The following is a 12,142-nucleotide window of genomic DNA, read 5'->3' as shown; positions in this document are numbered from 1 at the left end:
CTGCAATGATGTACTATCATTGACTGAATCTTTGCCAAACACTGCGCCTTGGCCCCTACTACCTTGTCCAAGTCTTTCTGCACCTTTTTGGGAAATCCTCTCTTCAACATATTATAGAATATTGCTATAGTCTCATCCCATGGTTCCCCTGCCTCTTCCCTCCACATCTCCTGAATCTTGAGTATATATTGTGGTGGGTCTTTGTCCTATTTCATAGTACGTGCCAATATTGAGTTTATGTATGGTGTGTCGGAATATGCTGCTCTTAGGGCAGCCCACACTTAAGTCTGACAATCATTAAAATGTACCCCATCATGATTGTCATTGACCATGTGTAGCCCTGGGAAGCCTGTTTTTTTCCCAAATATCATCTGCTTGATCTACTAATAGTGCTGAGAAAAATCATTTCATGTCTCTTACCGCTAGTGTAATGCCTATGAACCTATGAACTGTTTTTCAAGAGTATATGTCCACTTGCCTGCTCCTGCCATGAACAATGGCAGTGCCTTCATCAAGTGTTTTCTATCCATATCTGGAAAGGGCACATAAGGTACCCTGCAAGGACTTTATGTAACAATGGAAACTGTGTTCCCAAATGGTTGGCTGGGAAAAAGTGTCCTCGCTCGCTTCCCCCTCACCACCATCATGTGGCCTGGTTTCGCTCTAAATCTTGGAACCAACAGATTCTATACTCTCCGAGTCATCCTGGGTGACATATAATCTCCCTGCTCCTCATCTGTGCCCCATTGCTCCTCCTCTGCTGCTTCTGCATCAACATCTGATCCGATAAACTCATAGGGTAAATTGCACGCTCAAGGGAATCCAGCTCCATACCTCTCATCGTTGTGACCCTCCTCTTTCTTTTCAACATGTACTTCCCTAATAACGGTACTATCAATCCTAAATAAAATATCTCCCACTCTCCATTCATCAGTACCTATTGGCTCTCCTCGCTGCCTTCCCTTTCTTGCTTTTCTTGCGCCAGCTCTACCTTTACAGCGCTGTTTCTAAATCTCTTTGTGCTCTATCTTCTGTTTCCATAACTAATGGGTTGCATGTGTATTTGCTGCTGGGGGCTGCTGAATTTTTCATAGGCTGTGGGGGATCTCTGCAGCAGGGCTGCATGGGGAACACACTCAGGGTTGGTCTAACCTGTGGCTTTTGCATAGGGTAACACCCATGTGGGGGTGGTCGGGCTCTGGGGGTTGTCGGTGTATCACAGGATGCAGGGACTTCACTAGGTGTGGGGGTGTCAAAGGGTGCTTGTATTCCAGTTTCTCCCCTTTTAGGTCATCAGGGACGTCTTCCAAATACTCAACCATCCTCCAAATCTCCAAAATACCCTTTCTATTCTTCAGCTTCCTCCCCTTATATGTTGCAGCTATATATGTGTACATGTGGCCCAGAACATCTTTATTGTTTGCTCCTTCTTTGGGCCGTGGCTTTTACATCACTCCTCTTGTGTCCGTGAGCCACTCCCTATGATATTTCATAATCTTCTCCTGTACAGTGGAAACACTGTACACAAGAATTCGAGTGGGGCGAGGGAACTCATAGTTGCGTCTGATCCCGCCCTCGTAATCTTTTGTTTCCTAGACAATTATCTAGTGGCACTGGTCTAAGCCACCCTCCAAATGCTGCCCACACTCCATGCTACCCCTTCCTATTCTCTTCACAACTCACACGTATCTTACCTCACCAATCTTCACACCACTCACTGAAACCCCACCAGTACACCTCATCAAAACTCCCAAAACCTCTTAAATCATAGGTCAGTAATTCCGCAATTATACACACAATGATTTAACCCCTTCCTCAGCCTCCTCTGAGACACAAGGGTATGTATCTCCCAACACCCCCTTGAGCCATGCAAAGGGATCCCAGGACCACCATATAATGGGCCTACACAGCAAAATCACTCTTATTTACACAATGGTTTAGACCCTTTATCTATTCCCTTGCCTCGGGAAGAGGGAATTCACCTACTCACACTCCGTTTTGCAGGGTGAAGGGATGTATATTGGACCTCATCTCTTATTTTAATTGCAGTTCTGCTTTTTATGATGTAATTTTTCCTCTCAGCGATGGAGATCCCTCTGGCCACCTTTATATATATTGCCAAGTGGCCTTTTACAACCCACACACTCACCCTCAATTCACTTCACACAAACACGCTCCCCTTGTTTTCTCCAGCAAAGGGGCACTTATATCTATGTGTTTTCCCAAGTTTCTCCCATTCAGGGTCCCCTCAATGGACTGCACAATCTGGGAGCAGCATCTTGCTCCAAAGAGCAGTGAGGCCTTGTGGCAACATTGCCTTGGCGAATCTCTTCAAGTCATACATGCGGACAGGTCACTGCAGAACGCCTGGGACACCCCCTGACTTCACTGAGAGTCTGGGATCACATTGGGGTCAACAGTTTGCAAAGAGAAATGATAGCCCAAAACCTGAGCAGTAAAAATAATCCAAAAGGCCAAATAAGCAGAACACTTCTTTGCAAGGGAAAACACAGTTGTTTACATGCAAAAAGGTCTCAGACGGCCCCATAGAACCAAACTGATATAGAGCTCATCACCTCTCAAGACGTTTCAGGTTATACAACAGAAATCGGCAGATTAACAATACTGTGCATCATAATGAATACAACATAATCCCAGTAAGCTCATTGGCTAGTACCTATAAAACATACTAATGCACCCCTTAGGTCCCTGGACTGATTGGTCACACCTGATCTTAACCCACTCCCCTAAACCCGTGGTCTACTACATCTTCTCCTTGTCCATTGGCATTGCAAGTACATATGCCCTATTCTCATGAATTTGTCCATCAAAGGGTGCATCCCTTCTGACGTCTCCCTGTCCCCAGAATCCATTACCGCCACGTTCAAACCTTGGAGCTGGATACAATTAGCGTTTATCTGTGCAGTGCGGGTGCCTCTGACCTGGGCTTCGTTCCTGGGGAACGGAAAAGGGAATTTGTTTTCTGAAGCCAAGCTAAACAGAGCCACAGCTTCACATCAGGGTATGCGTTCCATTCTGTTCATGGTATACTAGGCCTTAACATTTGATATGGTGACACTTCTGTTATGTTAACACACTGATCTCACTTCTACCGCAGTACTGTATGATTCCATCTTCCACCGTTTTCAGCTCTTCCCACACACCTCACTACAGACCATACCTATGATATGATATAATATGATATGGCATTTAAAACGAGCCTATACACAAGTGTTTACGACAACTAAACACAGGTTCTGTAATAGAGCCATATCTATAACCTTTGGAATAACATAACATCATTAATACATGTGTTGTTGGTCTCTCTGTGTTGCTATATGTGAGTATCTAATATGTGTGAAGCCTAACTAAAACATACATGCACCTTCTGCTGCGCAAACCTCTGTCTGCTCCCAGGATAATACGTGCTAATAGGTTTTCCCCAATTTGAACCTTTTTTGCCTGGCTGGGACCCTGTACGTGCATCCTAACACATGGTCCCTCTAAATTGGAAATGTTACTAAAGATTGATTAAAACATTTTATTTAAAAAAGAAATGCTATTTACGGCCTACTTCCATTCAGTTTCCCATATATAAAAAGTGCAATTTGCGGCAAACCGTAGCGCAAAAAACGCTGGATGGATTTTTACCAAATAAGAAACTACTTGGGCACAAAGCGTACTCAATTTTCGGGACTGGTTTGGGGTAAATCCATCCAAGTCGTTTTTAAAATATTTGACCGAGAAGGGGGTGCCCGCTGCTCCCAAACAAATAGCTATATCTTTCAAAATGAAAAGCCACCATTTTTTTGCTTCATGCAATAGATTTCTGTAGTTATATATGGGAAATGTGAAAACAAAAAATGTTCAAAAGAGTGATAAGGGGTAATGGGAGAGTGGCAGGGAGGGAAAAAGGAACTGAGGGGAATAGGGGTCCATGAAAAGAGGAGGGGCCACTTGCTGAGTGCCTGCGAGGAAAAGAACGCAATTTGGATTTTCGAAATTGATCGGGGGAATACCCTGGGTATCCCACAGGCATGAGTAGTGTGTTGCCCTTATATTTGTAGTTTGTTGCAATTATTGAGGGAATCCCATGTGAATCGGGAGAGAGTGAAAAAAAAATGTACACCTGCAGTGATCACATCTACTAGGAAGATGGTAAGAGGTCTTTGTGATACTGGCCACGGCCAAAGGAGGACGGCCATGGCTAGTGGGCCTAGAAGAAACGTATTGGTGCAACATGTACAGTTGCCATGGCTCAAGGCTTTGGATAGTGGGCCCCAAATAAACATATTGGTGCATGGGCCACAAAAAAAATTAATTGGTGCAATATGTACAGTGCGGCCGTGGCAACTTGCTTTGGCTGAAGGCAATGGCTAGCGGACCACAAATAAATGTATTGGTGCAAAATGTACTGTGGCCAAGGCCAAAGGTCGTGGCCACTTACCATGACCGAAGGCCATGGCTAGTGGTCCCCAAAGAAAACTGTTGGTGCAACATGTCCATGGCTTAAGGGTATGGATAGCGGGACCCGAATTAACCTAGGAGTGCAAAGTGTACAGTGGCCATGGCCGAAGGCCAAGTCTAGTGGGCCCCAAACAAACATATTGGTGAAACATATACAGTGGCCAAGGCTGAAGACTTTGGCTAGTGGGCCCCAAAGACACCTACTGTCACAACATGTACAGTGGCCACAGACTTGACTAGTGGGCCCCAAAGAAACGTTAGAACCACAAAACCCTTGAAATTCAGCGAAACAACTTTAGTTATGAGAGAATAAAGAGATCAGATTTAATGCTACAAAGCCCCTGAAATTCAGCATTCACATTTAAAGCAATTCCGCCTTAACTTTGCGCCCCTGTTGCACAGCGTATGACCACAATGATGACATCACAGATGAAATCTGCCATTTATTAAATGTATGTATTTTTTATTTACTGAGCATTTGTTTGGCACTTATGCAACAAGTAAATTGTGGTTCAAAGCGTCCCCACGGCAACAGGGAGGGAACATGGGATTGAAAACAATATATACACTTGGGGAATAAAGACAAACCTACTAGGCCTTGTTAGTATTCAGAACATGCAAGTGCAAAGAGAGAAGAGGGGAGGATAGAGTGGGGGTAAGTGCTTGAATGTCTGGGCTTTTGGGTGAGCAGCACATGCAAGTCACAAGTATAGTAAGTGCTAGGGAGCGTTGAGCTGCAATAAGTTTGTAAGTGAAGGCCTACAGTGGGGGTAGGCCAGTGGGTTCTGAGGCAAGTGCTGTGTGTAGACAGAAGATGGGGCGACTAGGTGTGGGAGGCCAGGGCCCGGAGTACACATAAGGGCCCTGGTCACCAATCATAGCAACTGCGAGGTTAGCAGAGGAGGGGAGAAGGGAAGGAGGAAGTGAAAAGGAAAGTCTTCAGGAGCTTTGGGAATTTGAGGAGGTCTTGCTCAAGATGAAGAGGAAGGGGGAGGCTGTTCCACAAAAGGGAGCCTGCTGAAGCAAGAGATCAGCTTCCAGCCCTCTGTTTAGCAAAATGCTTTGCACAAAGAGAGTTGGTACCATAGGAACGTAGAGGTCTAGAGCGAGAATATTTAGTGATAGCAAGTTGCAAATAGCACGGTCCCGGCCCCAGACAGCCTTGTGGATAATGTAGAGGGATTTTTATTTAATCTGTGCAGCAACCAGAGCCAGGTACAAGTTTTTAGGGCAGGAGAGATGCTGTCCCAGGGCTTGAGGCCAAGGAAAAGTCTTGCTGCCCTATTCTGCATTAGCTGGAGTGATCATAGAGAGGAAGAGGTTAGATTCAAGAGTAGGCTATTGCAGTAGGTAAGCCTAGAGAGAACCAGAGTCTGGTAACATTGAGCTTCTGGAAGAAAGTGATGAAAAGGAGAATTCCTTTGGGTAGGAAGAGTTCAAAGTTGGACCTCTTGGCAATGTCCTGAATGTGAGGGAGGAAGGATTGAGAGGAGTCAAAGATGACTCCAAGGTTTTTGGCTTTGGATGAAGGAGAAGGGGGAGAGCCCATAGAGGATGGCCAGAGTGAGGGGAAGAAAGAGGGAGCAAGGGTCCCATTAGGATGGATCACACTCTTGCTGACATTGAGGCAGAGATCATTGGAAGTTCACCAGGACTGGATAGCAGATATGCACTCCGGTTTGATGGAAGAAGCAAGGTGTTCAGCAGAAAGTTTGAAGAATAGTTGAGTGTCATCTGCATAGCACTGGACGTTGGGGGAGAAGGAGGAAATGATGTATGCCAGCAGAGCAAGGTAAGTGTTAAAGAGCCTGGGGGAGTGGTTGGAGCCAAGGTTAAATTGTGCTGCCCTGGTGAGATCACTAATTTCATCATACATGACATCACTGATGGCATCACTAATGACATCATACATGGCATCAACAATATCAAAGGTTTGATTCATTACATTTTAAAATATGACAATTCTGCTTTGTTGCATACCATGTATGTACATATTCCATAATTAAACAGTACATTCTATTGTGCCTGGTGTCTTTGAATGTCACCTATGGTGCACAATCATGTAGTATAAGTAACAGGTTTTTTTTGTATATCAGCCACTCCTGGAGTTGTTAGATACTATACTATTACAATGTACACAGGCACGTACTTTCATTTATATGTGTTTTTTTATTTATAAAATGTGTCATTTAGAAAATAATGTGTTCATGTAATGTTATTACGGTAAGGAGAATTGTACATTTTAATACGAACATTGACCATTTTCATAAGTTACTATTAAACATGTTTCTCCTTCTATCTCCTTTTATTTTTTGTACTACTATTTACATATTTATATACATATTATATTATGTTTGAAATGCATGAAATAGATTAACCTGAATCAGGTACTTTCAATGAAATTAAGTACTGTAATTGCTTACTAATAAATGAAATTCAAAACATTTGTATAACGTTACATATTTTATTTTAAATTGTATAAGTTGAGAAGTACTACAAAAGAGTGTTCCACACCTAATCATATGATAGGTGTGCATGACTTCATTGTATCATGTCATGTTGTTATGTTTTTATCTGTATTAAAATTAAATGTTGTAGCCCCCCTTAGCATGAGGCGAGGCTTTACCAGAATGTGCTCTGCACCAAATGTTATTTTCTATGACCACTTGCACACCTGACTCAGCCCCCGTACCATGAGGCAAGGCTTTACCACACTTTGCACTGCACCATATGTTTGTTTTCTATGACCACTTGCACACCTGACATAGCCCTCCCGTTACATAAGGTGAGGCTTTCGGTTGCATGCTTTCAAGATATACCAATTATCCCTTAACATTTATGATTGGTCCTGCCCACTGAGGAGTGTGTTTTCGCACTTACTGTAACTAGCGCCTAGATGCCTGAGGGGTTTGTGCGCTGATATAAATGTAAAAAATAAATAAAAAATAAAAATAAAATTAGTCTAGCTTTGAGACTCGCTAAAATAGGCTTTTCTATTTGCCATAACAGGTAATACATATGCCGCTCAATATTTCGTGGCCACTGTGGGTTGATGCCACAGATTAAGGACAATGTGCCATGAACTTCTAGGTTTGGTAAATAGGAGAAGGGTAATGCAAAGACAGATGGCATAATGTACGGTGCTCTGGACCCAGGTATGCCAGCTTATTAGATACTATGTTGCTCAAAACTAGTTCACACCTCAATTTCCATGCAAAACACAAGCAACACCAAACTTTTAACATATATATTCAGTGAAAAATATTTAGTTATAGAGAGTTAAAATGATCAAATTTAACACATCAAAAATCCTTGCAATTCAGCTGATGTGTGAGGTGATGTAATTTTGTATGTCATTCTAATCCATTCTGTTATATAATGTATGTGCTCATGGGTTTTGCAACAGGAGGATGCCGAGCTAAGATTTTCATTGCTTGCCACATCTGCTACATTTCAAGGGTTTTGTTGCATTACATCTGATCACCATAACACTCTGATAAGTAAAGAATGTTCACTGAATTGTAAGGGTTTTGTTATACTATGGTTTCTTCAGGGCCTACTAGTCATGGCCTTTACCCATCGTTAGTGGCTATGGCAAGTCCACTAGTGATGGCCTTCAGTCGTGACCACTGTACATGTTGCGCAAATATGTTTCTTTGGGTTCCACCAGCCATGGCCTCCGGCCGTGGCCACTGTACATGTTGCAACAATACGTTTCTTTGGGGCCCACTAGCCAATGACTTTGCCCATGGCTAGTGGTCATGGCAGAACATGTTCACCATTGTTTCCTAAAGAAATATTGGCCCCTGCCTAGTAGATTTGATAACAGCAGGTGTTAAATAATTCCCCTCTCTATTAACACAAACATTTCCCTGAAATCAATGCCAATTATGCTTATTCCTGCGATAAAGGAAAAAACACCAGAAAATTAAAAACTCTACCCTGCCTCCTAAGCACTCATTATTTGTCCCCTCTTTCTTTCTTAGTCCCCGACTCTATTTACTTCCATTTTCACTCCCTGGCCCTCTCCCATTACCCCCAATCACTCTTCGGTCCATGTAACATATATTTTTTTGCATAATTCTCTTGCAGTGTTACTGCAGTAATCTCGCAATATTCCCTCATTATTCCCCCGATCTATCGATGCCTGAGTCCCCAGACCACCCTCCATCCCCAACATCACATGGTATCCCCTATCCCAATTTCGCCCCTAGCCTGCTGCAATTGCAATCCTTTTCCTCCTCCAAATAGCATTGTGAGCACTTTTCATTTTCAGCTTCCCCCGATATTATAGCAGAAATCACTTGCATTGAGCAAGAAAATAATAGCGGCTTATTTCTTTCTCTGCTGCAAATCACCATGGACAATATATAAACGTGTTTGGGGAGCAGAGCACCCCGCCTTTTTCTTTGAATATTTTAAAATGTACTGGACAGAAATACACCAAACCAGCAAAGGAAATATCTGCAACTGTTTGTGGCCAAGTTGTTATTTGGTACAAATCTGCCCAGTGGTTTTCATGATACAGCTGTTCAATTGATGCACCTTTTTCTCTGTAGGAAAATGCATGGGACTAAACCTAAAATAGAATTGTGTTTGTTTTATTATTACCTCATTCATCACTTAACAATGCTTTCCTAAAATGTCTGGTTTTGGGGGTGCCGTCCTTTCAGCGAAAAGTTATTAGCAATATAATTTTGGGAAAAGTGTATGTACACAGGCTTCATCTTAACACCACTTGACTACATCATGTTGGATGTCAAAGTGAAAGGGCAGCAGGTTCAAAATCTCAATATTTCATGGACCAGCCTAAGTATGAGAAACAACATAAGGATTGTAACATGGCCCAATGGCTATATTCTTTTGTTTTTTAAGATGGTTCCATAATTTCAATTGGAATATTTCTGGCATAATGTGCTGTTTACAAGCCTGAAATAGCAAAAGCACTAATGCAGAGCCCCTAATTGGCTAGAGGAGTAATGGGGTAGTAGGTGCACAATAAGGTAAATGGAAAGTGACAATGGAGTGGGTGCGGTAAAGACTTTCATTTAAAAAGCTTCCTTGTGAAACAATGCGTGCACAAACCTGGCATTTCAATGTAGTCACAAACACACAATACAGAAAATTCACACTAATCTTGGGTTAGTTTCAGGGATTGGAGATGGGTTTGTGGAAGGCGGAATTGTAATGAGAGTTATGCCAAATCCTCAATGCTGTGTCATTTTGTCCTTTACGTTTAAAAATATGTATATATGTATATACTTTGTAAACTACAACCATAAGGATGTCCACGTATATGATTGCAATCAAATGCCAAACATTCCATGGAAATCGACATGCCTTTGTAGAGGTTATCACTGCAGCTCCTTAGATAAAAAATAACAAAAAACGCGAAGTTGTGGATGCACAAGGGCAACACGATGCTAACCTTTTATTAGTTTTGGCTATGAGGACATTCTTTAGGGCCACCTTTAAGCCAAAACGATTGCATTATAGTACAGATGAGAAGGAGATGGGATGTGGGGATGGGCAAACATCTTGTGGGTAGCATTTGGATTTTAACCCACCCGTTAACTCAGTCGCTGCCACCCACTTCCTGCCCTTCTCACCCAAAAACAACCTCCTAGAATCTCTTTGAGCTATCTCCATTGCAAAGTAACAGCAAACTTTGGGCTGCATACAGCCTGTCAGTGATATTTCAAAGAAGGATTCTGAGAGTGAATTGTTTAATTCCAGGAGTAAATAACCTCCTGCAGTAATCAAATTGTCTTACCCAAGTACGCCTTTAGCCACTTGTTTTACAAAAAAGATGTGTGTTGTGGCGTCTGATCCTTGTTCTCAACTCCTGTTAAAACAAGCATTGGCAAAGCTAATGGTTCTGGATTGTTTATAGGTATTAGGCATTTGCCGGGCACTGATATGCAAGTACTGACACCATTTCCCAGCTGTTACCATCTTATGGCCAGATAATACTACAATGAGAGTGCCTGGCAAATGTCTACCCCACACCTTCACAACAGCAAAAACTGTTTGCATAGGCAATGCTCTTTCATAAGACTGCTATCTGTCCCCTTTAGACATCGAAATATATGGCGATGAAGACGCGATAATCCAACTTGGAAATATTAGGCTGGCAGACGCTCAAAGTGAAGCTTCTCAACATAGGAGATGCATCATATTTTCTAGCTCGATACTGTGCTGGAGTGTTTGTCGCAACTCTATGAGCTGAGATCCTCAGGGACAGATCAATGTAAAAAAATGGAACCCAAGGGATCCTACAATTGATGGGTTCCTCAAGCCTGTGAAAAGCAAAAGAAGTGGCAACGCGGGATGCATGAGAACTTTCAGGCGTTTCAGTGACATTCATTGCTGCATCCCAATTAATTATTATTTCATCACTGCAATTGTTATTCGGTGACACTTTCTGAGGATGATCCGTGTGAGCCATAGACGCTCCAAAAAGCAAGTTTTAAAATGTATAATTTCGCTGCTGAAACATCGCTGACAGCAAGGGTTATTCCAGTTCCACGATACTGCCGGATCCCCGTCTATTCCCTGGGGGCAGGGGCTTGTTTACAGACAGCCAATGAAGGAGACAAGGTAAAGCTGGAGGGGCGCCTCTTCCCTTCCTCCGCATGCTGGAGGCGTCTCATCAGCAGGGTCTCTAAAGTAGACAGTTGATATCCTTTTATTTTTTCTATGAAACCACACTCACATAGCCCCCACTGATAACACCCCCATACATCAGTCTCCGACAGGAGACAAGGCACAGATGGAAAGGCTTTTGGGGAAATACACCATAGACTGTCTTATGCCCTGAACAACAACTGTATGCCATATTTAAATAACAGCAATTATCCATGAAAGTACAAACTAATTAAGGTTGTGTCCCCCTGGACTTTCCCACAAATAAATAATAAAGAGTGCTGTAAGAGCATTCGGTGAGATAAAAAAAAAATACAAAATAAATGTTTATTCTTGGGGATAGGGCTGGCCCTAGAACTAAATATGAGGGGCACAGCTAGGCACATGAACTGAAATAGGGTGGAGTATGGTTGTGGGGAGTAGACAAAACTAACAGTCGCAAGAACACACTGGTTTAGTTAAGAATAGTAAGCATATCTTTTACTTAGCTGTTGTTACTTATTTAAAAAAGAGTAATTAGCCAGGTTCAGAATTCGTTTAAAACACGATATGCTCTATGCAAATTAATATGGAGCGTATGAGGTAGGTGATCGTAGGGCCCTTTAGGAACGTGCATGTGATGGATGGGATCACACTGAATAATTCAGAGTACAAATAATTGAAACAACTCAGGAAGATGGCAAAGTACTGTTTTATTAACAATTATCTAAATCAGGGAGTTTACAATGAACATCAATGGACGTATGCTCAGATTCTCTCAGCGATCTTTTCACAAAACACAGTTTATATATAAAAAATATGTCAGAGGTGATGTCATACTACGTGGCAAATAATGAAAAACCTACTAAGGGCCGGGATTGGCTCATGGGGAACATCTAAGTATATTTTCAACAGGAACTAGGATTGTGATTACTGATGACTGATTGACATTCAGTTCACTTAGCAGCACATAAGCCCAGACCCAGGTGCAAGGAGATGGGGCATGACACTACCTCCCCACCCAATTAGCCCAGCATCTGTCATCGTCCAT

The sequence above is a fragment of the Ambystoma mexicanum genome, chromosome 14, assembly GCF_040938575.1.
Source record: "Ambystoma mexicanum isolate Mex_15411 chromosome 14, UKY_AmexF1_1, whole genome shotgun sequence".
Lineage (NCBI taxonomy): Eukaryota > Metazoa > Chordata > Amphibia > Caudata > Ambystomatidae > Ambystoma > Ambystoma mexicanum.
Note: the sequence above shows the minus strand (reverse complement) of the source record.